Here is a 26,196-nt window from a genome sequence, read left to right as displayed (position 1 = left end):
ATCTGTGGAGACACCAATGGATAAAGTCTGAAGAATTTACACAAGTCCTTTTTTTAGTCCAAAATATAAGATTATAAAGCTAAACATAGGTCCAGAAGCATGAAAGAGCTGATTTGAGATGAGCATGTGCAATGGAAAGCTTTCCTCTGTTCTTTTAAATCTATTAGGTCTACTAATCTTAACTCACTTACATGGATCATTAGAGATTCAATGCTGTCAGTGATCTGAATAAATCATTTGGCAATACTGATGGAGACTAGCCAGAGGACATTACAACAGCAGCCTCTTGCTTTGTCTTTCTGAGCTATGAATGAATCCTTTCCAAAAAACTTATAAAGAGTCTAATTTGTCAGAAGCAGTAACCTTCCTATTAATTGATTGTTTTATATATAGGACCATTCCTTGAGCATGATAACATTCTCTTTCTAAATGCACCCTGTTCTATGTGGCAAAAACATGGGGAAAATCAAAGCTTCTTTTTGGTGGCTGATTCCTTCCGTCTTCCTTCCCCAATCAAACTGAACTCATACAAGAGAAAGTATGACAGAAAGCTGTTAATTTTGTTGACAGCATTGCTTAACTGCAGAGATTAATCTTCATATATGACTGTTTTTAAAATCTCCTATTCATCACTGAATTATGTCCAGGTGAACTACTCTGGAATAACAGCATGCTGAAATTTCAGGACATTTTAACAATCTGTAAGAGATAGTGCAACATGGCAAAAGAAGTTTAATTTCCCCCAAAATTCCTTTAAAATAGAGTAATAGTGATATGGCATGGCATGTATAGGGAAATCTGAGAGCATACCACGAAAAACTAGGAAAAAGCAACAGAAGGGCAAGAGTGTTGGGCAGTTTGCAGCCATGGCACACACATGATTGTCATTAAGAATGTTTATTTCCAAACTGTTTTTTTTTTTTTTTTACTAGCTCATTAGATTAGTTCCTCATTGTGGAGAGATTTATCTGAGATTAAGAATTATAACAAGCAATGTTATGAACTAATAAGCACATCTAATTTGGATGTTGTTAGAGCATTAAATGGAATTAGTGACAGCACCATTTCATTTCATTTTTGTCAGGTTATTATCACCTACATATTCCTTCCATGAAATAGGACTGTAACTACTTCAATGGCTATAATGGGAGCACACACAATATTTCTTTGTTTCTGTTTTTAGGTCAGCTATCACTATTAGATCATGTTCATCATTAGGAAGGAAAAGTGCTCTATTAGAGGGAGGCTTTTCCTTTGGTGATACAGGAAATATTAAGTTGGGGATTGGAAGGGACCTTAAAGATCATGTAGTTCCAAACCCCTGTTATTAGGGATGATCTTTTTTTGTCTAAATGTGAAAGAACAGGGAAATGTGAAACACCTGGATCTACATTTTGCAGCAAATAATTCCCAGGAGTGTCCTGATGGCTTCTCATGCCAGGGGAGGCAGGGGGAACAAGCCTTCAATTTTGCAAAACTTCCATGCAACGTGCGGTTCAGATGTGCTCCCCCACCTCCCTCTAATCAGGGCTACTGAAAGCTGTGGCATTTATCAGATGGCTTCCCTTCTTCAGGTCTTCATTCACAAATTCATTTCTGTGCAACAATGCCCAGGACAGCTCTAATGAGTTTGCTGAAGTGCTGGAAGCAGGATAGCCATGGTTTTGTGGCGCTCTGCCCAGGTTAATCAGCCCTGTTTCTCAGCAGTGTTAATTAGGCGAAGCAGAGATCTCTGTGGTGGCGAGTATATTTGTTCTGATGCTCAGTTATTTCAGGCAGCTCCACGTTGCATTGCACTGTGCTGGTAGACCTACACTCAGCATCAAGGACATTAAGAGGCAACCCTGTCCAATAGCTCTGTAGGCTTCCGGCTCTCTCTCTTCCAGTAAATGCGGTGCAAGTTTTTCATCATAAATTAGCTAAGAGATAATCCTTAGAGACAGACCTAATGCTGGACTGAAATGCTACCCCTCTGCTATGAGTAGCAATACTGTCATTGACTCAAATAAGATGAAATCCTGATTCCAAGTGAGCAGTATGAAGTAGACGAACTTGTCTGAAATGCTGCAAGTTAAACAGCTATCTAAAAAGTGAACATTGGACATTAGCATGTCAGGTGTTGATGGCTTTTGTCAGTAACCACCAGAGGCAGAGCAATTTTGCTGGCAAAGGTAGGGAGCTTGTTTTACCTTTGTTGTGTAACCAATACCCGACTGTGGCTTGCAGCTATAGAAACCAGTGCCCAGAGCATGCAGGTGTCCAGTGCCAGGAACAGCTAAACTGCCTGTCACTTTGCACCCCTGGGACAACCTCGCCAAACTTACTAGCATGGGTATGAAAAGCTAGGGATGGCCTGAGCAGCCCTTAGGTATGCCAAAGATCTGATTTGCACATTAAAAAATCAGGAGTGAAGAAATAAAACCTTCTCAGTCTACACTGAGGGGTGGCTGGGGGACAACTCTGAACAAGGTTTGTTAGGTTGGGTCCCAATTTCACTTCTGTACTAGCCCATCTCTTTTCTTTTCTGTCATGGCCAACACTATAATTATTCTTGAAAGGCAATCTCCTTTGTACGACCTGTGCATAGTGAACACCCTGTGATATCCCATGTGGCACTTCCTGGGACATGTTTCAGACCCTGGGCTTGGGAGCTGCAGGGGAAGACTGGACTTGTCTCCCCAGTGGGGTGCAGGAGCTGGCCTTTGCCTGGCTCCACTGCTTGCCCTGGTAAATGTTTCTTCTCTCTTTCTTCACAGATGATCCAGAGGCTGTGGGAATGTGGAAATGAAATAACTGGAATGTGAACCTGTTTCTTCTTACAAAAGAAATGGGTTATGGCCGACATAGTCAAACTATTACAGAGCTTGCTCTCTGCTTGCTCCTGTGGCAGAGCTTTCTACTGCTGGTATTGTCTGCAAAATTAACATGGTGAACAGGACAGAGGAATCCATGAGGGGACCTACATTACAGAATCATAGAATATCCTGACTTGGAAGGGACCCACAAAAATCATCAGTCCAACTCCTGGCCCTCCACAGGAGAGCCCCAAGAACCTGAGAGTGTTTGAAGTCCACTCTGGCAGGCACCAGGGGGAAGGCATGTTCTCACTTGAGAGTGTGTCAGGACAATACTTTGGATTAAGGGAAGTTAAACTTTGCAATGTCCTACTTGTGAAAGTTCATAGCAATACAATTGTCATTTTAGCAAAATCAGAGCTAAACAGACCTTCACTGAATGTGGGCTACTTTCAGGCAAAAATCTCTCTATTCTTCCTATTTTCTTTTCTTTTTAAGAACATTATGTGGACCTGCTTGAATCTGAATATACTAATTGCATTATTTATGCTGCATTTGATAAAGTAATTGAAATAAATTGGAGGGTTAATGATGACTCACTGTTTTGGTGAACCCCCATGGTATAAACAGCAACAACAGGGAATTAGGCTGTTTCACAAGAACATTTTCTGAAGTTATGGTCTTTGATCAGTTCTCCTAAGTAAATTGACACTGCACTGATGGTCATAAAATCAATGTGAGGTGACAGAAACTGGGTTGCTGTTTTTGTGGAACAAGAGCATATCCTCTGTGCACCATACACATTTTTTTTCTCTCCTGTGACCTTTTTAAAATCTGTTGGCAGGGATAAAAAATCATATTCACACACAATATTTCCCTCAAAATGGGATTGTAACGTAGTCCCTTTCCATAGCTGTGGCTCATCTCTTGACCTGCAGCGTCCCACGTAATCTAATTCACTCCTTCTCTTGCTTGATGCCCCAGAGACATCTGCTGCAGCTCTGAGGGGCCCAGGGTGAATCTCTGCTCAGATATCTCAGTGCCATGTACTCCCTAAGCACCTCTGTCTTGGGAAGATTGTGACTTCCTTGCCTGCAGGGGTAGCCACAGAACAGCAAAAGAAAAGGCCACCTCTCCCTGCTTCCAAAGCTGTCATCCCCCAGCACTTGTGTCTGCTCAGCCGTGCTGCAGCGTGTGACTAATAGCAGTGGGCTGCTGCTCGGCGCTGCGCATCAGGGCAGAGCTGAGCCCTCCCCTGCCATGCCTGGGAGCAGCACAGTGCTAAAGGTGCTCTAAACATTTCCTATGATATTATCAACCTATCCTGCAAACCACAGTGAATGCAGAAATGAGGGAAATGCACTAAATACACACTGCTGCTGTCTGCTTTAAGGATAACCGGGTTGCTGGAGGTAGGAAAAAGGTATCAAAACAAAGCTTTGGCTCTCAGTGGATGTGATGTGTACTGTTGGAAGTAAAAGCACTGATAATCAGGAAACTATTCTGCTGCATCAATATGCTTGACAAGCTGAAAAATAGCTACAAAATTTCATGAATATTTCTGTGTAAATTGCATTTAAACTAATGCTGGTGCTTCCCCTTGTAGATTACGAATTAGCAACTATTCTTCTGTTAATGTAAATTTAACTTGTTGTTGTTGTTCTCTGCTTTTGTACCAGCTCTACTCCAGTAGAAACTGAAGTGCAAACTTCTCAAAGCGTCCAGATGGCAACAATAATTATTATCTTTAGCTACCATGATTATGTTGTCCAATCTGTGATATTGTAAATCAGTTTTCAGATGGTCACAGGAGTTGTAGCAAGTTTGTGAAAAGCATTGCTCATTATATGTTTGTTCAGAAGGATTGAACCAGAGCACTACAACTCTTTCAACAGAAGTAAATCAGTGTGGAAGTTTAGAGCTAAAAGGGACTCTGAGTGTGGAGAGACCAGTGTGGTGGGATGCACACAGTGAGGAATCCACCAGTCATGCAGCACAGAGTCCAGGTTTCTCTGAAATCCACACTCCCAAAGAGAGTTCAGTCAAGGGCTGTGATATTTTCTCTTACTGGAATCAAAGTGTAAAATGAGAGAAGTCTTTTCTTTGGGCCAAGGCAAAAGCATGACATTCAGCTGTAGCACCACTGATATTCAGCACCACTGAAGTGAGGGTTTAGCCCTAGTGAAATTAATGAGAATTTCATGTTTTAATTACAAGCTTGCATAGGTTTTGCCCTTCAGAGTTTATTTTCCCCCTTAACCTATTTCTATCCAATCTGTCATCTTTTCTTAATAATATTCTGAGGCCATATTTTTTTTTTCTTGCTGAAAATATTATCTCTAAGTGTTTCATATTTCCAGGGTAATGGTGACATTGAAATGAAAGGAATGACACACTGATTTTTAGCAAAGCTTTTATAAATTGTCTTTTTAGATTTATAATGTGTCATTTGATTTACAGCACTCCTGTTTTTGTGGATGCTGCTATCTGTTCACATTTCTACAATAGCCACCCCCCCTTTTTTTTGACTTCTCAAAGGCTAAAATAACACATATTTACTCTGATACTTTTAAATTTGGATAACTTGATGGTCACAATTGCTGACTCTTAATAAGAACAGAGCTTGTTTTCCAAGATATTATTTATCTTGAGCCCCTGACTTGTTAATCTTACAACTACTATGGGAAAAAAATTACTGTTAAAATTACTGTTAAATTTTAAAGGTTCCTTACTTACTCTGACAAAAAAATCTGTTTTTGGTGCTCTCAGAATTGCTCCTGGGTTTGATGTATTTTAGATTTATAAGGTCTCCAGAATTTTTTCCTGAAGATTATCAGTAGTCAAAGGTGCTAACCTTCTATTTTCTCAAGGCGTGAAGACTGAATTTTTTTCTATAATGAACTCACTGTAATATCTTAATTGGAGGGAGTTCAAGGAATTTTCTCTCACAATCCTTCTGGCTGTACATTTATGGCAATTAAGAGTCTATTTATGGTGCAGAGCATCTTTTCCCATGCTGAAGTATAGGAATGCTGTCCAAGTGAGTGCCTCTTCCTGCCTGTGTGCATTACTGGGGTCTGGTCTTGCCACCATCAAGGGTATATTAATAGATTATGTTTTCTTTCCTGCTAAAATGAGGAAATATGATGACTCAGATAACCATTACAAATTCGCAGGAGGCCCTTCAGCTTCCACAAAGTTCCAGTTTGCCTTTTGTCCATCACTGGCCAATACTTGTCAGTGGAAAACTTGTATTCTTAACTTACCATGTCATTACCTGCCCAGGCCCATGCTGCTCTGTGAGAAAGATGCTCCCTTTCCTTCATGGTACCCATGAAACTTATGAATAAAGTTTCAGAGAAAGGCACAGGACTATTTTCAAAGACTGGTAGGAGAAGGAATGTAGTGCTTTGTTGTTTCCCAGTTAGTGGGCAATTGTTTTCAACAGTAGAGAAATATGGATGTACAAGTATAGCAGGAATATATTAGAGCAGTATTACAAAAAGGATTACTATGTTTAGAAACAGATATACAGAACTATTTGAAAACCATAAAAATATTTCTGTATTGAATTAACTCTAAGGTCAGGTCTGTTTCAGGTGACGAACTGCCAGATGTCAGTCTTATGGCAAAATCCTCAGGTCAGCTGTTGCCTTTATTGTCCAGGAACAAGCAGCATGGTGAGCTTGCTTGGTCCTTTGTGGGTGAACCACTCCATGGATGTCTTTAATCCCTGCATTCACAGCTCCATGGTACTTAGGCTGGTCCAACACCAGGAGTGTGATGGACCCAACAGCTTTAGAAATAATCCTAAGCACCGTGTGCTTAAATAATAAATAATCCTTAAATAATCCTGTGTACCTTGACTGTTTTGTCTATCATAGCTATGGTTCTTGAGTGTCTGTTGGACTTCTCATTATTTCTCTTTTTTTGAGAGCACTGCCATAAAACATGTGGGCAATGTGCAAGGTAGAGAGCTACAAGGTGGATATCTCATGTGACTTTTTTTCCCTTTTTTTTTTTCCTCTTAATTTGAGGTCCATTTATCCTATGTAATCTAAGACTGAAGATATTGTGATTTGTAGGGTTCCACCACCACACCTCCCTCCCCCCTTACTATAAAAGTTTCGTTGTAATTATTGAAATTTTCTGCAACCTTTAGAAGTGTTCTGGCAGGTTTTTACCTCCTAGTTCATTAGGCAGCCACAGTTAGGCTTTCTATGATATAGCCTAGGGTTGTGTGCTTGTATGAAAGGCAAGGAAGTGAGTGAGGTTGATGATAAGAAAGGCCAGTGGTGTGGCTCATGTTCTCCCTGCTTTTGCGCAAACACAGGTGATTTCTGCTGTGATTTGGGAGCATGTATGTCTTGAGCAGATTTCACGTGGAGATGAAAACAAAGATGAACAAGATGCTTCAGACACTTCAAGTGCTTCAGCACTGCTGAGGGAAAGGAAGAATAAATGCTGCTTGAGCTAAGAAAAGAAAAGGAGAAAAATCTATTTCATATTATCTTGAGACTGTTGTCTAAAACAGCTTACATGTAAGGCCTGTCTTGTAAAGATATATAGCAACATCTGTTTTTGCAAAGTCTTTGACTATAGACAAAGCAGAAACCTGCTACCTGTATGACAACTGGACTTCAGGTACAAAATAGCAAGGTTTTCCAGACCATATCAGGCACTTTACCAGTTACTTTTCTGGCAAGAATGATGAAGAAAGATGCAGCATAGATTTGCTGTTGAAGATGATATTTTGCCTAACTTTATGCCTTGAATCTTTTACTGGAATCCTCTGATTTAGGAACATAGTGGCTTCTCTTGAGATGTTGGCTGCTGCTCTTATCCCTCCCAGCTGTCCTCTTATCTCTTTTGCCAGGCTAGGTAGAATCAGTGAAGGTGATTTTAGAAAGCCATAATGTTGGCTGTGGCGTTTGCAAGTCTTTTTCATGAGTATTAGAGCTGTCCATATGCTGAGTGGAGAGGAGAGGGTAGAAATCTCCAAGCCTTCTCAGATACCCTAAGAGATAAGATCACTGAAATACTCAATGATAAATGCTGTTTGCGTACTGCTTTAAAGATGCTGTGGCTATTCAGTTTGCTTCTACTTTTCTCTAATTATCTTTAAATTTTAATTCTGTATTTCTATTTATTTTTTGAGGCAGAGAAACACAAGAATTCCGTGGCGAAAATAAAACCTGGAAGGAGAAAACACCTGTTCGTGAAGGGCCAGAGGTATCTTGTGCTCCTGCCAGGGTGCTAAGGATATACTAAGTGCAAAGTTTGCCAGCTGGCAAACTCAGAATTTTCTTGAAGGAAGGAAAAACATCCTCTGTAAGACAAAACCCTTTAGACAATTCTTTTTCTCCCCACTTCACCTAGAGAAAAGCAACTGAGGTGCGTAATGGTAAAGTCTGACACAGCTGAGAGCAAGCCTGTGCACAGTGATTTGAGGGAAGACACAAGGGCCAGGATTGTCTTTTAATTTGTCCATTGCCTGAAGGATGAAAGAAAACTGCTGTCAGTCACAAAGTGCAAAGGAAGATATTCTAGTGTGCTTAGGACTGCAAAAGGGACTCTTTTATCCCTTCAGTGATCTGTGAGTAATTTCTGAAATAAAACCTTCAAGTCACCTGCAAAGCCAGTTTCAGAGAGAACAGTAACAAATATTTATTCTAGGAGTTCTGGAAGAAAAAAAGAAAAAAGAATAAAAAAGAAAAAAACCCCATCCCTGCCCTTTATTTTTTCTGGTATTATCTGCTGTACAAATGTCATTAAGTGACATTTTTCTCCTACAGGCCATCCAGTATATAGCAGGATTATTCTTCCTTCTCTCTTCCACTGAAAAACAGATAGTGGCTGACAGTTAATGAGGGGGACTCTAATCTGACAGCACTATGAAAGCTACTGACAGAAAAGATCTTGATAGTGGCATAAGAAATTCTTTCTATCTCAAACTACCATTAAGGTGCTGTCTGCAGCTGGGAAGTCAGGATATTCTCCTCTAAACGAAGCTTGTAAGATCTGTATCCTCTTGTACATCTGCAACCTCTTTAAGAGGAAAACCCAAAACAGCTGTGGGGAAATAAGAAAAATAAGAAAATAAAGGCATTCAAAATATAAGGACCTACTAAAATTAAATTCCTAAATAGGAGTTTGTTGCCATCATTCTATGCTCAACAATTAAGCTGTATTTTGCTTTCAGTTGCCCCGTTCTGTCCGAGTTACTCCATGTGCATATATATGGATATAGAGATGGAGATTTCACCATGGGAGGTTCTCTGTATCACATGGGACTTCCCAAACTGTGGAACGTGATGTTTAAATTTACATGACAGACAACCTTCTCCTGATTTTGGATAGTACAAGCTTTTCTGGATTACTTGCTCTAGACCATGTGGCATGAACAAAAACTATCCCCTCAGCCTCAGCCCTGTCCCTTCAGCCCCAGGGGACCACTCTGTGGGACAGGTATTGACCTTTCCTTGAGGTGGCCCCTAAGTATTTCAGGGCAGAAGTTTTTTTGAAATGTGCACTCAGGATTTTTTCTCTGGTATGCTCAGGCCTATGGTTTTAAACTATTTAAACTCCGGACGCTACTGGTGTTAGAGACAGAAGTTTCTGTGTGATGAAGGGCAGATTATGAATGTCAGCCATTTGGACACAGCTTCTTTTTGAGAACATGCAATGATTTAACTTCTGAGATCTTTTACTGGGCTTGAAGAAGGGGCTAATGCAGACCTATATTGGCGGCTATGAGAAAGGCAGTGGTGGGAAGCGTAGCAAACAAAATGTGACCAGAGAAGTTAAAACGACGTTTTGTTTTCAGAGAGTCTGAAGCACTGAAGACTTTTTGTATCAAGTTTGTTACTTGTTCAGTCTTTATTGAACTTTTCCAAAGAGTTGTCCCTTATATGTGTATTTCAGTAAAAAAGAGAAATGTTGCTTTGATGTAGGTTTTGTTTCTTTGAGCAAAGAACAGGCCATCCAGGTGCTCAACCCCTTCTAACAGGAAAACTTGAATGAAGCAGTGATCCTACCCAGCCTGTCCCTGGCATTTTGTAGAGTTAAACTTCATGCATTCTTGCCAAAGCTCTGATCATTTTTGAAATTGGCACATATAAATGCATACTGTACTCTCTGTGTTTTTTCCCACTGCTATGTTGTCTGCTCACAAAAGGTTGTAATTCTGTGTGCTTTTCTACAACTAGCGCTACTTTTTTTTTTCTTCACCTACACATTCAATTTTAGTGTGCCATCTGCTTTCAACCTGCTTAATGTTATACTCCAGCTTTTAATGACAGAAGATATCAAGTGCCATGGTTCTTACTTTATTGCAAAAGATGGCATGCAGACCTTCTTTAAATGATTCCAAATCATCTAAAGCCTCTGTTTGGATGGTTTTCAAAGGCAGGCTAGGGTTGTCAAGCTTCTACTGCAGAGCTTGCGAGCACTTTTCACAGGTTAATCTTTTTAAAGGCCTCTATCTGAGGTTCTTTAGTTTCCTAAAGGCTCTTTTTTTTGCCTACTTCAAAGCTTTATGTGAAAATTACATACATCATTGTCTTAATTTGTCCTGACAGGTGCAAACTCTTGTTTGACCTAAAATACAGAGAAAAAATCAACCAAAGAATCCCTACCTTAAAAAACGCATTAAATAATTTTTGTCATTTTTCTCCTCCAAACTGAGACTTCCTTTAATACCTGATGTTTAAAAATCTTGAACCCTGATTGTTTCTGGAATCAAAATAATGTGGACCTTCAGCTCAGGAATCTGATCTTAATTTTGAAATGGAATAGCTTCAATAAGTACTTTAGTCACTTTGGGCTACTTTTTGGTTCCCTAGCTGTGGAAATTGCAGCTTTTCTCTGGAGGCCAGCTTTCTGAGGAGCAGCGAATAACCTCCATGAGTGTCCTGCGTTTGTTATCCACGATGAATACTTTCTCCAATTCCCTGATATGTACAAGGCAGACTGCTGGCCAGGGGAGAAAGCACTGAACCTTTCCTTTATCCAGTTTAGGGATGTGTGTCAGAAGAGCCCAGCTTTGGTGGTGCCTGCTGTGTCCCCTGTGCTAGTCTAAACAAGAAGGCCATATACCCTCGCAAGCAGCAATAAAAAAGATTTTTTTCTGAGGCTTTCATACAAACAGAAGGCTGATTTTCTTGGCTGGATTTCTGAATAGATGTTTTATTTCCTTAGATTTTGAACTGCGGTTTCTGCTTGCACATAGGTCTATTAAGGATTTAGGAAATCCCTGTGGGCACCAATCTGCATCTTTAAGCACTTTAAGTATCTTTACAGTGTTGTTCTTCACTTATCTATGGGGAGATAGCTCCTCAGCAGAAGTTAAAATTCTTTCTAGAAATACCTTTGCAGTACAGGAAAGATATTTTTCTCTATGAAACTTGTAGATTGGTTTTGCTAATATTCCCAAGCAATTTCACAGCAAGGATTAAATTCTCAGTTATACTTTGTACATTTACCCAGGTATCTAGTAGAAATTTTTCTTTCTCTTTTTTTTTTATTTTATTTTTTGTTAGTAGAAAAGTCCACTTGGAATGGATAAAATGACATTATTAAATACCAGAATGAAGATCACTAGGGAAATAATCTAGCTGCTGTACTCTAATGTTAACTCAGTGCTTCTAAATAATCAGTAATCAGCAGCTTGAATTAGACTGAGATAGATCGAGCTAAGTGCTTGACTATTCAAAGTGAGTGCAAGAGATCTGGGGAAAAGTTCAGTGCAGTCAGGGGAAAAAAATGTACTGCATTAAACATGCAGGACTAAAGAAATCAAGCTTCTATTTTATTTTAAGTAAACACATTATCTTTTGATATATCTTGGTCTTTCTTCATGTGAATAATGAATCATGCAGCACTTCAAGCCCTGATTAATATTCTTAATTGCTCTCCTTTTTTCGTTCTTGCAGCTGGCAGATGGAATGCTGCAGATCAGACGGTGCCATATCAGTAGTGTTTGCACTGCCTGTGAACAAATGGTGCTACAGCCTGCATGTTTATCCCCTTTGATCCATACACAACTGGAGCAAGGTGCAATCATCAGGACTAGCTTTTCTTAGTTTTTTCTTTTTTTAATTTTTTTTTTTTACCTTTTTTCTCCTATCTCTGCAGTATTAACCATGTTGGGAGCAGATGATAGAACACAGACAGTCAGCCTATTTCTGTAATGCCAAATAGTTTTCAGCGAGGAAGTCTGGAAATCATAGGAGACCAACATCCAGAATGGATGTCCACATCTGTCCTCCCTAGAAAAGTATATGCTGAAGAATTGCCTGTCTTCCACCAAGCTGGGCTAAAAATTCCTTAATGGGAGTGTCATTGTTTCTGTGCTTTTCTGTCCACTGCTAATTAAGATGGATATACAAAGAATCAAAAAAAAAAAAAAAAAAGCATCATATTAGTAAGAAGCTCAGTGATGATTTCTAATTAGCTGAAAAGTGAATGAAGGTTCAATTCTGTTTGCTGGAGGCAAAGAATAAGTTCTCAAAATGCAATAATCCTAATTACTTTAGAAATTTTAAGCTATTCAGATCTTTATATTTCTTGAATTAGTGGTTATCAAATTACTTTCAGGTAAAAGAATTACTTTTCTCACTAAATGCCAACTCTATTTTGATAGTCAAAGCAAAACCTTCCTGCTTTGTCATGTCTGTTAGCAAAAACCAGTCAATGAAGAGTGACCATTTTATAACATGCATGTTGGTTTCTTGATGCTAAAATTAGATGACATTTTATGTGGTCAGCATTGCTATCATAATCTATGCTTTTGCAATGAAAATATTTTAACCTAAGATATTATGCTATGCATGAGTCCCTTAGTTTTGGACACAGAAGGGTTTGTGTGTTTTTCAGTCAGTTTTTTAAGAGGATATGTGTTTTCTCATGTATCATGTAAGACTTATAAATGCACCAAAGGAACCAGAGACTGATCAACATATCAGAAAGTGATTGCCTATGATTAAGGATTCTATTTTCCATATTCTTCTTCTTGGAAGAATATAGGTAATGAATCAAATGACCTCCTGTGATTGCTTGGATATGATTGTTTAAAAAAATTAGGAAAAAAGTACAGTATCACAGATTATGAAACCAGCACACAGAACTGCAGCAAAGCCCCCGAGCTCACACATCATAATCCCTCATCAGCTATTTCTCTGAAATATTTTGGGACTTTGGCATTAAAAGGACTCAGTGATTATAACCATGTCGTCAGCTTGAAGGAATTCAGAGGAAGGTGTATTGGAGAGCACCCAGAGAAAATAATAGATGTGAGGCTATAAGATGTCCATTTAATTGTCAGAAATAGTCTGAACATGTTTGTATTTAGGACTGCATCAGTGCCACCCTGGCTGCAGCCACAGGTGACAATGAAAGCAAAGCAAACTCACTAAATAATTTCTATAATAAGGTGATTGTCTAAACAGGTTCTCACATCATCATACTTACTTATGAAACTTTCCATTTCCTGTATATAGTTTCATCTTCTTTGGATTGCAATAATTTCTCAGTCATGTTATCATTCTCACTATTAATAGCTGAAGGCTCTTCTGTAAGCCCCAAGTGTCTGGTTACAATCTCCTGGATGTGTCAATTGTTCTCTACATTGTTGATGTTATCACTGAGTTTATATTTTTGTTGCAGTATTTGTCACAAGGCTAAATTCTCATTGTTGCTGCATAGGTGTTGTGAAATGCTTTATGCATTCTTCTCTAGAAACCAGAGAATTGTGGGGTTACATGCTGCACCAGCACGTTTCTTATTTTCAACAAAACTATCTCATCCTTTTATTTTTTGCTCCAGTGTCTAAAATAAAAATAATAATTAAATAAAATATGTTGAGGTGTTTCATGTACCTAGGGGTGTAAAAATGCATCATTTTGATTTGATTTACCACTCTGATATACAAAAAGGCCAATTTTCCCTCTGGCAACATGTGACAGTTCTAACACCATTTGCATTCCAGGCAGGTTCCAAGCCAAAACCAGAGTTGTATTAGAGAATTTTTCTGATACAAATTTGCTCAGGTCTTGCAGGATGCCAAATCAACAAGCCTAACATTTGCAAACCAGTTTTTTTCCCCCTCCTTCCACACAATCCATCACTGTTTTTCTTCAGCATCTGAACTCGTGGTGAACTGTCTGTTCTAATAGGCTTCATCTTCATTACAGGATAATATAATGTGTAAGTGTAAATCGGTAATGAGATGTTAGTGCTCTTGGAGAGTGATTTATGAGGAGGAAGCTAAATTCTACTTAAACAAATACACTTCGTTTTGAATGCTGACAGAAGATGAGTAGAGCATCTCATTCCTTATATCTTTAAGAAATGGTTTCCTAATGAAATCAGATACTTCAAATATCTAGATCTCTAGCTCAAGACTTATTTGACATTTCATTATCATATGAATCATATTTTTAGCTGGGCACGTTTAGACATAAAACTTGGGTACTAAGTACTGTGTGAAAAATTGACTAGGGGAATTATAAAGATTCTAATATCTCAGCATTTTCTTTGCTTTTATTGATCATTGCAATCTAGCTGATGTGTCAGCAGCCAAAAAACATTCTAAGTAAGTTGATATATTAAAAATGATACAACCTCACATCTAGATTTATATTAGATGCAATCAGGTGACACACAAGTGTGATCTACTTTGTGACTTTCAAAATTTGTTATGTCAAAATCAAAGGAAATTAGACTGAATAATATTCATATTTTAGTGCTAGTTGTGCTTATTTATTCCGGCATTTACTGTGATATGGTCCCTAACATTTATTCTGAATGAAAGCCCAGAGAATTATAACTGCCCTAAAAAATGTAGTTTTCCAGCAGAAAATTGTTTGTGTTTAAGTATAGTTAGTATATTCATAGTTGTTACAAAATTGTTGCATCATCCTTGTTATCACATTCAGGTTTTGTACAGATTTTATTGAATTATATCCTGAATAATACAGAGGAAAATTGCTGTTAAAAACAGGACAATTTTTGTTGGGATTTTTTTTAAAGTTGCCTACTTTGGATTTATCTGAAACCTGGTGTTTCATGTAATAGTCTGGGTGCGTGCTTGGTTGAAACAATGCCATCTCATGGTACCTAAATTATATATGCTAAAAATCACATAATTTTCTTGTTGTTAAAAATGTATATGATAGGTGAAACTTAAGTAAAAAAAAAAAAAGAAAGAAAAGAAAAAAGGACTGAAGATTTCAAAGTGTTGTTAAACAAAGAGGTAGTTCTGTTTTAAAATAAATCCCAGCTGTGTCTAAATTATTGCCCTGTCTGCTGTTAAATGTTTCACTTTTTTTTATCTGGCAGAACCCAGGTAGGGCAGGGGAATCAACAGCCATGTACCTGAAAAATACTTGCTTGGATAAGTTATTAAAGGAGATTGGTCCAGGGAGAGATGAGTCTCAGGGAAAGATGGGCTCAGATTTGTATTGTGGCACAAACTTCCCCTGAGGTAAGCAGCAAAAGACCATAAATCCCATATTCCAAACAAAAGGGCTTGTTTTCATTTTCAGTGGATCGTAAAGTCCCAGGGGCTGCTGTAGATCTAAGGAGAGGCTTGTGCTCTACTTTTCTGACTATTCTAAATGGGGTTTAATGAACTTTTCTGTTTTACAGTGTATTCTGCAGTCACAGAATCACTGTTTCCTTTTGTCAGTCTGGAAACAAAGATCATTTCACAAGGCAGCCCAACGGTGTCTAGTAGAAATGTTCTGGAAACCTCTGATGGGATGAAGAAGGAAAAAAAGTGAACAATAGGATTATATCAAGGTGTAAGAAAACACAGGGGGGAAAACCCACAAAAATTGTACTTTTCCAGGTTATGAGTAAGGGAAGATGGAGGGAAAAGTGATGAAGAAATAGTGAAATGACAATCAGAAGGAATAAGATGCAGTCTGACCTGGGGCTCACTGGAGGACGTACATGTCTAGAAATGCAGGACCCATTGGGTCCTCCTGCTTTTATCTACTTTCTTCATCTGCTTGGGTGGCACTGCATTTTTTTGGTGGGGGGGAATCACGGAATATTCTGAAGGAGAATATTGAAAGGGATGCAATTGAAACATAATCCTCAAGGAGAATTATGCCCAGAGAATTATAACTGAGAGGAGTTTGTGCCTGAAGATTATTCATATTGTTGAGGTAGATGCCACACGTTTTCCTTTTTCCCTCAAGGTTGCTTTTTTCCTGTGACATCCATAGGGTTAATCCAGACCTCTGTATGTCTGGTCTCTTTCATGGGAAAGCTTTGGCAACAAAGCTGATCTCAAACTTCTCCACCAGGTTACTTCCTGCCTTTCACCTTTACCTCTGAAAAAAACCATTAATTTTTATGCTATCCTCTATTCCTCTTCACTTTAGACTCCAGAATGTGCTCAGAACACATTTGACTTTCAACTCATTTCTTTGTTGTCTTGCAATTTTACCATGTGTTACATACAAAACCAGAAGCATACCTTTTCCCCCTGGCTGTTGTTAACTATTTCTTTTTAGGTAAGGATTTTCTTCAAGGAAAAAATATCACTAATGCAGCAGATATGAAAAAATATTTTTTTTTCTGCATAAGCATATTTATAATATTCTTTTTCAGCAATATTTCAGTAAGGAAAGCAAACAAACCCCTATACTGCTGCCTAGTCAAACTCTCTGCCTGGCATGTAGTCTGTCTGCTGCACTTGTGCACGCTACAGCTGGAATGTACATCACGTTAACCAGCTTCATCTCTTCAGAGCAGCAAGGTGGGCTTTAATCTGCAGTAGAAGTCCCCCTGCTCTGTCAAAAGCCTTCTTTCTATTAACTCTAATAGCCCACCACCTCTCACTGTGCTCCCTTGCTTTTCTTCTCTATTGCTATTTCCAGATTGACTGTCTGATCTTCAGCTGCGTGATCCTGACCACAATATCTAGTGGCTCTTTTAGGTTGTTTCTCCTGCCCGCTCCCTCTCACCCTGCTGACATATTGCATCTCCAGAACTAAGGGAGATTTATCAGGACTGTACTCCATTTCTTCCAAGTCAGACCTTCTTTGAGGGAAGAACAAGTGCTGTCTTCTGTGTAACACTGCTGGCCTTTGTCCAATTTTCAGTATCTGGTGGGAGGGATTTTGTATTTGAAAAGTGATGCTTGTGTATGCTGCCAGAATTAAAGACCATTTTTTATTCGAGGCAGAGTTCAAGCAGTCACTGCCTTAGGTATTCCTGCCCTGTCATTTCAATGATTCTCTAGAAGCTGCAAGTTATGAACCCAGTTTGTTCCCTGATCTTTACCAGACAGAAAACCATTCTAAAACAATAGAATATGCCTACTGTCTTACTTATAAGAGGTAATAAAAGTGTAAAAAATACACCATGTTGAAGGTCTGTAAAACCCTCAGTGGCCAATAAAGCCATCTGATGGAGCTGAAAAATCCAATAGTTTCTGGAAAGGGCACTTTTGGGTCAGTCTCTGCTGTGGAGGAGCTGAGTGCTTTCCATCTAGAAGGGGATATACTGTTTGGGAGGAAAAGTACAGAGATTTTACTTTTAACTAGCCTAGGTTGAAAAGAGAAGGACAGGTTGGGTTTTTTGAGAAAGTTGTGTATGAGGGATGGTTCTTTGGCCTTATGAACACAGTTGAGCCTCTAGACAGTTAGCACTGGGGTTGGGGCTTCCCCGATTAATGGGGGATGGAGACGATAGAGGCAGAAATGAAAGACCAGAATGTTCTTAAAAACAGTCTTGGAAAATATCTCTTCTAAGATGCCCACCAAGAAGAAACTTTAGTTGATATTCTGAAAAAGTGCTGTGAGCAGAGCTTTGGAGAAAAGCAGATTTTCCCAAAGCCTGGAGTAACAACTGGAGACATGAAACCAACATACAATACAGAGAAAGTGAGGACTGCAAATGCTGAGTGGAGAGAAGGGTTTAGGTCAAGATGAAATTGCTTTCCTTAATTTTCCTAGACTGCTTTATGCAGTGCTCTGGATTAGTACACCATCTTGGAGTGCATGGTACTTTTCCCAGCTTTTACTCAGCCAAGTGAGCAGTACTGGAGCAGTGAAGATTCTGTCCCTAGGGCAGTCAGTGCTGTTCTGTTCCTGTTTCTGTCCAGGACTGTTACTTGCATCAGAACAACACTGAGGTACCATGCTCTCCCTATGGCACTGCTGCCTTCTCCCCATGTGATTCCTTTTGCTCCTGTTCTGCTGCCCTGTGCCATGGTTTTTGCAGAGAAAACTCTACACATGAGTAGAACCATATAGGACCATGCATTCACCCTAAAAGGCTTTTGCACTTATATGGCTTGCTTGGCAGAGATGGGAGAGAGATGAAAGGTACAAACCTGCTCCTGTCAGAAAGGGCAATTGTAGTGGGGCCAGAGGCTTTTGTGGGTGCAATTATGGCTCAATATTCCTGTCTGTGTATTCTGGGGTCCTTGTGACTCCAGTTTTGTGTTGGTGAAGCTTTACTGATTGCAAGAGTTATTTCCTGATACATGCCATCTTATAGGAGACAAGCACCTGAGAACTGCAGCTCAGACCTGGATTGTCAGCTGCATCTTCATGGCATCCCAGGTGGCTGAGGGAAGAGGCTTTATGTTGGTGGAGTTTCACCTAAATGAAAAACAAGCTCTGGGAAGATCAGACCTGTGCCCAACACCTTGCATAGCGTGGATCCTTCCTTCCCCCAGCATTGGTGGTTTCCAAAGCACAGCTACAAAAAAATTCAAGTTGCTTGATTTTACAAACAGTTTGAGTATGTACACATATTACAGTCCTCTAATCATCCTTCTCTGAAATGATCCATTAATGATCTGATTTCAGTAAAATGGGATGTTTGCCCCTCCACAGAATGGGGGATTGTGAATTTGCTTTTTCATGTGGTAAAATATGACTAAAACTATCCCCTACAGACACACACTGTTGGGTCATCCTTCACATCTGAAGTTTAGTCTTGATTTTCTCCTCATCAAAATATCTCTGGAATTAGAGGTGAAGAAATGTGAATTTATAAGTTACTGAGAGCAGGAGATCCCTCTAAGAGTTTCCAGATTCATGGTTTTGGTCCATTTCTGATGAGCCTGCCCTGTTTAGTGTTCTTATTTATGGACCTGTTAACAAAATACTGATTTGGGATATATATTTTTTCCTTTAAGGGAAAAAGCTTTCACACTTGGTCTGGAAATGAGACTGTTTAAACTGTTGCTCATTTTGCACTGGAGCTGCCACATCTGCAGCTGGAACTATGCCAAGGCTCTGATGGAAAAACAAGCAGATGAACTTCTAACATTTACAAAGGGTATATTACAGCAAAGCAAATGGGAATTAAATTAGTGAAGCCATACACTCGGGCATCTTATGTGAAAATGGAGAAAGTTCAGACATATCTTTGAATTGGAAACTGTTCTTTGCTCTGGTTTCATTTTATTTTGTTGAGAGGGAAAGGAGCAGTTCCTCTGCCCCAGCGGTCATAGTGGGAAAGTAAAAATTCGTTATTTTGTTCCAGATGCAAAAGTTCTTGGTGTGATTTAGGGAAAACACTAGAATGGAATGTAGAATTGAAATCACTGAAAAGTGTCATGGTTTAACCCCACCAGGCAGCTAACCCCCATCCAGCCACTTGCTCATTCCCCACTGGTAGGATGGGAGAGACTTGGAAGGGTAGGAGTATGAAAACTCCTGCACTGGGATAAGGACTGCTTAATATGTAAAGCAAAAGCCTCACATGCAAGCAGAGCAAACCAAGGAATTCCTCCACCACTTCTCCTGGGCAGGCAGGTGTTCAGCCATCTCCAGGGGACAGGATTCCATCATGGGCAGTGGTGACTTAGGAAGACAAATGCCATCAATGTGAATGTTGGTGGGCACCTTAGGCCCTGCCAGGGTCAGCTCACACCACCCAGACTAAACCAGAACCATCAGAAATCTCATAAAGCTGAAGGTAAAGACATTCATGGGAAATGAAATGAGAAACTTTTTTTTCCTTGTGCATTATAAATGTGTTTCAGTTGAACAAGTATAGGTTCTGGTCCTGAAATTACATTTTTCTTCCCTTTCTTATTTGATTTGATGTAAAAGATTATTAAGTGACACTTCTTGACCTAAGATCCAAGTTTGGAGGGTGATGAATTCTGCTTTAGCAGATCACATGTTTCCATGGAAATTTTGTTGGGATGAAAAAGCTACTGCTATCATTAGTCAGTGTCAACAATATATATATAAAAATCATACAGTTAAATTGGAAATGAGAAAGAAAAGATAAGACTTGTCTTTAGTATCCTAAAGATATCCTGCCTATAAACATTCCTCTAAGACAGAATATCTCTGCTTTTTTTTACAGTCAAGGAAAATGTCTCCTCTTCTGGTTTCACAGTGAACAAAACGGTAGGAGTAGGAGAGAAGTCCGTTCACACAGGTCATAACATTTAGGTAGAGCACAAGGTAGAAAAATATGAATAGGTACTGCTGCCAACAGATTGGCTGTTAGCAGGAAGAATTAACTACATACTTAGTAGAAAGTCTCCAGTCTCTGTTGTATTCAGGTTCAGTGATGCTACTCTGTTGTATCTGATGTGCTTCTGGATAAAATAAAGCAAAACCTTATTAAACTGTAGCTCCTGGTGATTCTTGTAAAGGCTACATTATCCAGAGCAGGTGATAGCAGTGACAAAAATGCGAACACATCAATTTCTTTGTCTGATTGGCAGCTCCATAATAAATGCTACATAACATGCTAGGAAGAATATAAGAGCAGGTCATGGAAACACAGCAGTCTTGGTATTTCAATGAATTGGGTTCAAGCCAGCAACGCACATTTTAAATGTGGTCAATGATAAAATTATTAAGGTTATACTGAAGATCAAATAATGATATGGCTACAGGCTGAGGGGGAAATCTAATCTCGAGAACTCTGAAAGGAATATGGGATGCTAAACATGCTATGGCTGAAGGGAATATTTTGATTCTCTAAAGAATAAAAGTCCAGAATTGCTCAGGAGAGAGAGGTATGATGTTACCTACCTTGAGTTTAACAAGGATTTTGACATTGCTTGTGACATCTTCCTTCCATTTATCCAAGTTGGGTATATTACAGGCTGGTGGGGTGAGCTATAAGATCGCATCACTCTCTGGGTCATCAGGCTCAGTAATTAATGAGCTGTGTTCAGTGTGGACCTCTGTGGGCTACATGGGCAGCTGTCTCTCCATGGGCTGCAGGGGAATCTCTGCTCTGGTGCCTGGAGCCTCCTGCCCCTCCTCTGCACTGACCTTGGTGTCTGCAGGGCTGTTTCTCTCACATTTTCTCACTCCTCTATTCCAGCTGCTGTTGTGCAGCAATTTTTTCTGCCTTGTCCAGGAGTGGGCTCATCTTGGAGCCAGCTGCCATTAGCTCAGCTGGACAAGGTGGAAGTTTCTAGCTGCTCCTCAGAAGCCAATCCTGTAGCCCCATCACTGCCAAACCCTTGCCACACAGACCCAACACGTCTGTCAGTAATTTGGGAGAGAAGGCAGATGATATCTGACCAGCTTTATTGATGATAACAAACTGAGGTAAACAATTATATTTTCAGGCAGGTTTGCTACTCAGAGGCCTAGAAATATGGGCTGACATGAACCTCCTCAACCTCTACAAGAGCTGCCAACTGCTGCAGCTAGGAAGGGTGAGCCCCTGCACTACCGGAGGGCCTGCCTGGGTGCAGCTTTGCAGAACTGGCCTCCTTGCTCCTGCTGGTGGTACAGCTGAGCATAGAACCAAAGGGAGGCTGGTAGGTAGAGAGGGCACCAGCACACTGGGCTGTAGGAACAGGGTCAGAGCCAGAGCACACAAGAAAGAGTTTATTTATTTTCTGATTGACATTAGTTAGACCACATCTAGAATAGTGAGTCCTGTTTTGTCCCCTCTATTAAAGAAAAACATCAGTGAACTGAAGTGAGCTGAGGGGGGCCACCAGTGTGGTGATGGATGGAGTTCCTGACCTGTAAAGAGAGGCTGGAGAGCTGGGCTAATTCAGCCTGGAGCAATGACAGCTTTAGGGAGACCTAACAGCAGCTCCCAGTGCTGAGGAGATGAGGCTCTTGGCTTTTTTGCTGCTGATCTTCTCTCTGGTATCCAGAGACAGGACATGTGGGAATGGTTCACAGCTGTGCCAGGGGAGGCTTACACTTAACATTAGGAAGGCAACATTTCTTTGCCAACAGAGTGATCAACTCTGGAACAGGCTTCCTAAACAAGTGGTTGATGCCCTGAGCAGCATGCTTTAACTTTTGGTCAACCCTGAATTCATGAGGTAGCTGAACTAGATGATGGTTATTTGTTGGTCCTATCCTATCCTATCCTATCCTATCCTATCCTATCCTATCCTATCCTATCCTATCCTATCCTATCCTATCCTATCCTATCCTATCCTATCCTATCCTATCCTATCCTATCCTATCCTATCCTATCCTATCCTATCCTATCCTATCCTATCCCACTTTTGTAGTGGTGCAGGTGGGAGCATGACAGAGAATGGAGAGGTACTGATAGAAGGAAAAGTTTTTTCACTGTGACAACAGTTTAAAGACAGTAGGACAGCCTTGGAGGCTTTCAGGACCCAGCAGGATAAATCCCTGAGCAGCCTGATCTGAATTCAGTGTCGACATTACTTTTAGATTAGTCTAGACCCCCCTCTGAATTATTCTGAGACACAATGATGTTGGCTGCCAATCTTGCTTATGGAATTAATGTAGTTCTGGTGTTGCTATTAAAACAAAAAATTGTCTAACTGCAAGGATGTTCAAAGATCCAAAAGTGGGGTTTAAAGGAACTCCCAGAAAAACACCCCTCTGTATGAAGTGTGACTAATGATTCATCAGTTAGCTTACAGATGTAAACATGAGCAAACTTGGTAATTGTAGGCTTTTCACACTAAAAGGAGATTATTTGTGCCTATATAACTATTTGTGAATGAGAATATCAATTTATATGTACGCTTAAAATCAAAAGGGAAAATTGTGCATCTAATTGCATAAATGTGGTGTGTGAAGTTAAGTACTGAGTATGCCCACAGAGATAATACTGGTTAAAGGGAAATATCAACAGAAATCAGCAAACAAACTTGTTGTCTAATTGGTCTGGCTAGATTTGCAGTTTTCCAAGCATTGCTAGGAAGATTGCATGCTTGTGTACAGCATGTTGAACTAATGGGTGGCTGCAGAAGGATCTGAGCAATCTGTGATTAGTTATCAGATGCAGTGTATCAAGGCTGATGGAGAGTGCACAGCTACTCTCCATCACTAGAAATCTGCAGCAAAGGCACCTGTATATACAAAGATTGCTCCAGCTGAGCTCTGAATGCAGGCTTTGAAGCAGGGGAGTGCTGTGACTCCTGGCATACACAAGTTCAGGTTAGTCTGTCATTATAAACCCCTGGGCCGTGCTGGCAGGGTCAGTGGGAGGATGAGAGGGCATAGCTGATGTTTGTGTGCAGAGGCTACAGGCACAGTGTTTTGGAAAAAACTTGTGCTGTCTGAGCAGAAATCTGGACTCTACAGCATTCTGACTTCTTACCGGTGAGGCTGTTCACTCCTTATCGCGGGAGGAAGGTGTAAAAGCAAGGCCTCTGCTGTTTACTGATTCTTGAGAGACATCTTAATTTCTTAAAAGTCACCATTAAGCAATTAAGTTCTCTTATTCAGTACATAAGAGGACCTATAATTTCTAAAAATGGTTTTGATGATAGGATAACACAGATATAATTTATTTTCATAGTGTAAGCAGCACTTTACAGCTACAATCCATCAAATTCTTACAAATCTCTGTAAGTGCACTTCACATTGCAAATCCATAGTGCCAGGTTTATTTTTAATCCATGAGCCTCTTCTGCACAATTATTCAGAGGAGTTTCCATGGTTATGCCTATAACCTGTAAACAAGTGTCAGACTGTGGGCACGTGCAAGGGCTGTGTTCACAGTTCAGCTGTTAGCCCAGTCCTAGCAGAGCCTTGACTTGCTGCAAGTACTGCTTTCCAAGAATATTCTCAGCTAGGTCTGGGGAGACAGCACAAACCAGGGACAGTTCCCAGTGAACAGCCTGAATGCATTCACTGTGTTTCTGAAGATGAGAGTTTAGCCAAAAGGATAAAGCTGTACTATGCCAGTTGGTCTCCAGGCTGGGGAATGGTCCCTGGCCCCTTTCACTTACTAGAATAGACATAATCCTGGTTGTTGTGCTCACAAATATGTCCTTAGCAATTTGGGACCCTGGTGACATTCTTGTCAGCCACTTGGCCACCTCTGGCTGTTGGTACATAAAGTTGTGGTGAAGGGCAGAAGCTGTGCTGCATATTCTGTTTTGTGTAACTTGGTGCTGTTACAGTGTGAGAGGATAGCCTGAGCCACCACCTGTGCAAATAAAAACTTGTTCCAATTAGCACGTATCGAATGAACACAGCACCAGATAATTACAGGGAGATATCTTTGGAAGGATAAAAAAGTATTTTCCTTTGGAAAATCAATGTGCTCTCACCCTACCTCTTTAATGACTGTTCATACCTGTCACTGCAGCCTTCCTGTTGAGACCACATGTTTTCCTCCCCAGGACATCAGCTGTCTCTTTTCATTTGTGTTGCCATGCCATAAAAAAAGAAAACAAACACTGTGGGATCACAAATGTGACCATAATTTTTTATCAAGCAATTTAAAGCAGAAGATAATAACAAGGAAAATGACTAATACTTGAATAGGTTGCTGCATATCCAAACAACACAGTAATTGTCTCTCAGTCTGAGCAAAAAGATAATAAAAGTGTTTTACAGTGCTCCTTAATCGTATGAAAAAAACCTTAAAATCAAGACTTTATTGCAGGAAAAGGAAGCATTAATCTGTCTGAGGGCCATTTTGTGGAGGATGCTTCCTGGGGAGGTGTGGTGATAATTACTTATCTTTAATAGACTTCTGGGTTGTGGAACCAAAATGTAGTGGTGAAGGAGGTATAGCAGTTATTTATGAGCCCCTAAGCCACCATGCTCCATTGTATCCCACATCTAATGTGACTTGCAGGTCTGCATTTTCAGCACGTTTCTTTGGGTCCCTTTCAGCATCCAGCTGCTGCAGCTAGTCAAAGGAAACACGCTGGCTGAGTCATTCTACACTGTCACGTGAATTTTCTGCTTTCCTCAGAGAAGCATCATGTTGGCAGCTCGGAGTGCAGAAAAGACAGGTGAAGTGTGGTGATGGCCACAGCTTTATGGGAATCAGGCAGGCAGCAGAGAAAGAGCGTCCCAAAGATACTGTAGAGCACCAAGTCGGGGGGGTTGTGACCACAGTGGTAGCAAAAGTGGACAAGAATGAGCTTGGCTGAAACAAGGTACATTCAGGGGAGTCAAAGGAAAGTTTGTTTAAGCAAAATAGTGGAGGAGAACAAGCTGTCTTCCTGTTTGAAGTTAATGGCAAAATTCCCTGGAAGGGATCTATTATGTATTAAGGTTTAGTTCTTGCTAAAGGGTCAGATTAATTACTGAACAAGCTGTTTTAGGTTTTTCTTAACAATTTGATAGAAGCTGTCTGTTGACATCGCTTTTAGCAGAACAGCAAACCTCTTGTTCTCTGTTAACTATTCCTTAACTGAGACATGACAAATAATTTTGTTTTTCCCCAGACCTCCTATATGGTCACGCAAGAACTTTTCTCTGCTTGGTGGATATCAGAATTCTGTTTAAGTGTAGATGTTCAACCTTCTTCCTGTGGTTTGTGTTTTGCTTGTACTTATTCTGCATTTTTCCAGGGCACATTTATTGTAGATTTCTGCACTCTGAGCACACGAACACTAAATTCAGCTGGCAGCTCCTAGAAGGGAATGAATAGAGCTAAGAACTTCTCTTCAGTTATTGACACTTCGTGAGTGGAATAAAGTTCAGTATCTCAGTGCCAGGTAAAACTGTATAGATTAGTTTTCTAATCTTAAAAAGCCTGATCTAATGAAAATAAAATATTTCTCCAGCAACTCCATTCTAGTAAGACATGGAATATTAGTCTCACATACATTTTTTTGTGATTTTTTTTTCTTTCAGTATGATTGTATTCACATTACGAGACATGAGCAGAGTTTTGGCATAAGGCACCATATATAAAGGGGCTTGGAAAATTGGACAAAACCTTCCTGAGCCATCTTGTGTATGGATTTTAGGGTCTGACATTCTTACTTTCTCTCCACACTTTCTGAATCCTTTTATATTGTTTGTTATATAATCATGTGCATCATATAAACCAGTGAAAATATATTAATTTTTTTTTAAATTAGTAGTCTCTGTCTTCTATTTACATACTCCAACTTATTCCCTCACCTCTGCCAGGGAGAAGCAAATTACTTTAGTATAGATGTCAAGAACAATTCAGCCTCAGAAGAAGAAATGCATGG

General features: G+C 39.9%; 2 long non-coding RNA genes across 4 annotated transcripts in view; both read left to right on the top strand.

Moving 5' to 3' along the window:
• The window catches only part of LOC135294339 (uncharacterized), a 52,026-nt gene extending 36,977 nt beyond the window's left edge, over positions 1–15,049 (top strand). The window contains exons 5-8 of one of the 3 annotated variants that reach the window (XR_010356464.1): positions 2,757–6,475; positions 7,129–7,439; positions 7,958–8,027; positions 11,729–15,049. This is a non-coding gene — a long non-coding RNA (uncharacterized LOC135294339). Of the gene's footprint in view, positions 1–2,756; positions 6,476–7,128 lie in introns of all 3 variants that reach the window. The other 2 variants (XR_010356463.1, XR_010356462.1) reach the window with 2 other exon arrangements.
• An 8,090-nt stretch (positions 15,050–23,139) lies between these two features.
• LOC135295532 (uncharacterized) lies at positions 23,140–25,891 on the top strand. The gene is made up of 3 exons (XR_010357659.1): positions 23,140–23,185; positions 25,564–25,710; positions 25,850–25,891. It is a non-coding gene; the product is annotated as an uncharacterized LOC135295532 (long non-coding RNA).
• The last annotated feature ends 305 nt before the right edge of the window (positions 25,892–26,196 follow it).

Source organism: Passer domesticus, chromosome 2 (genome assembly GCF_036417665.1).
Source record: "Passer domesticus isolate bPasDom1 chromosome 2, bPasDom1.hap1, whole genome shotgun sequence".
Classification (NCBI taxonomy): domain Eukaryota; kingdom Metazoa; phylum Chordata; class Aves; order Passeriformes; family Passeridae; genus Passer; species Passer domesticus.
This window is presented reverse-complemented; position numbering and strand designations above follow the sequence as displayed.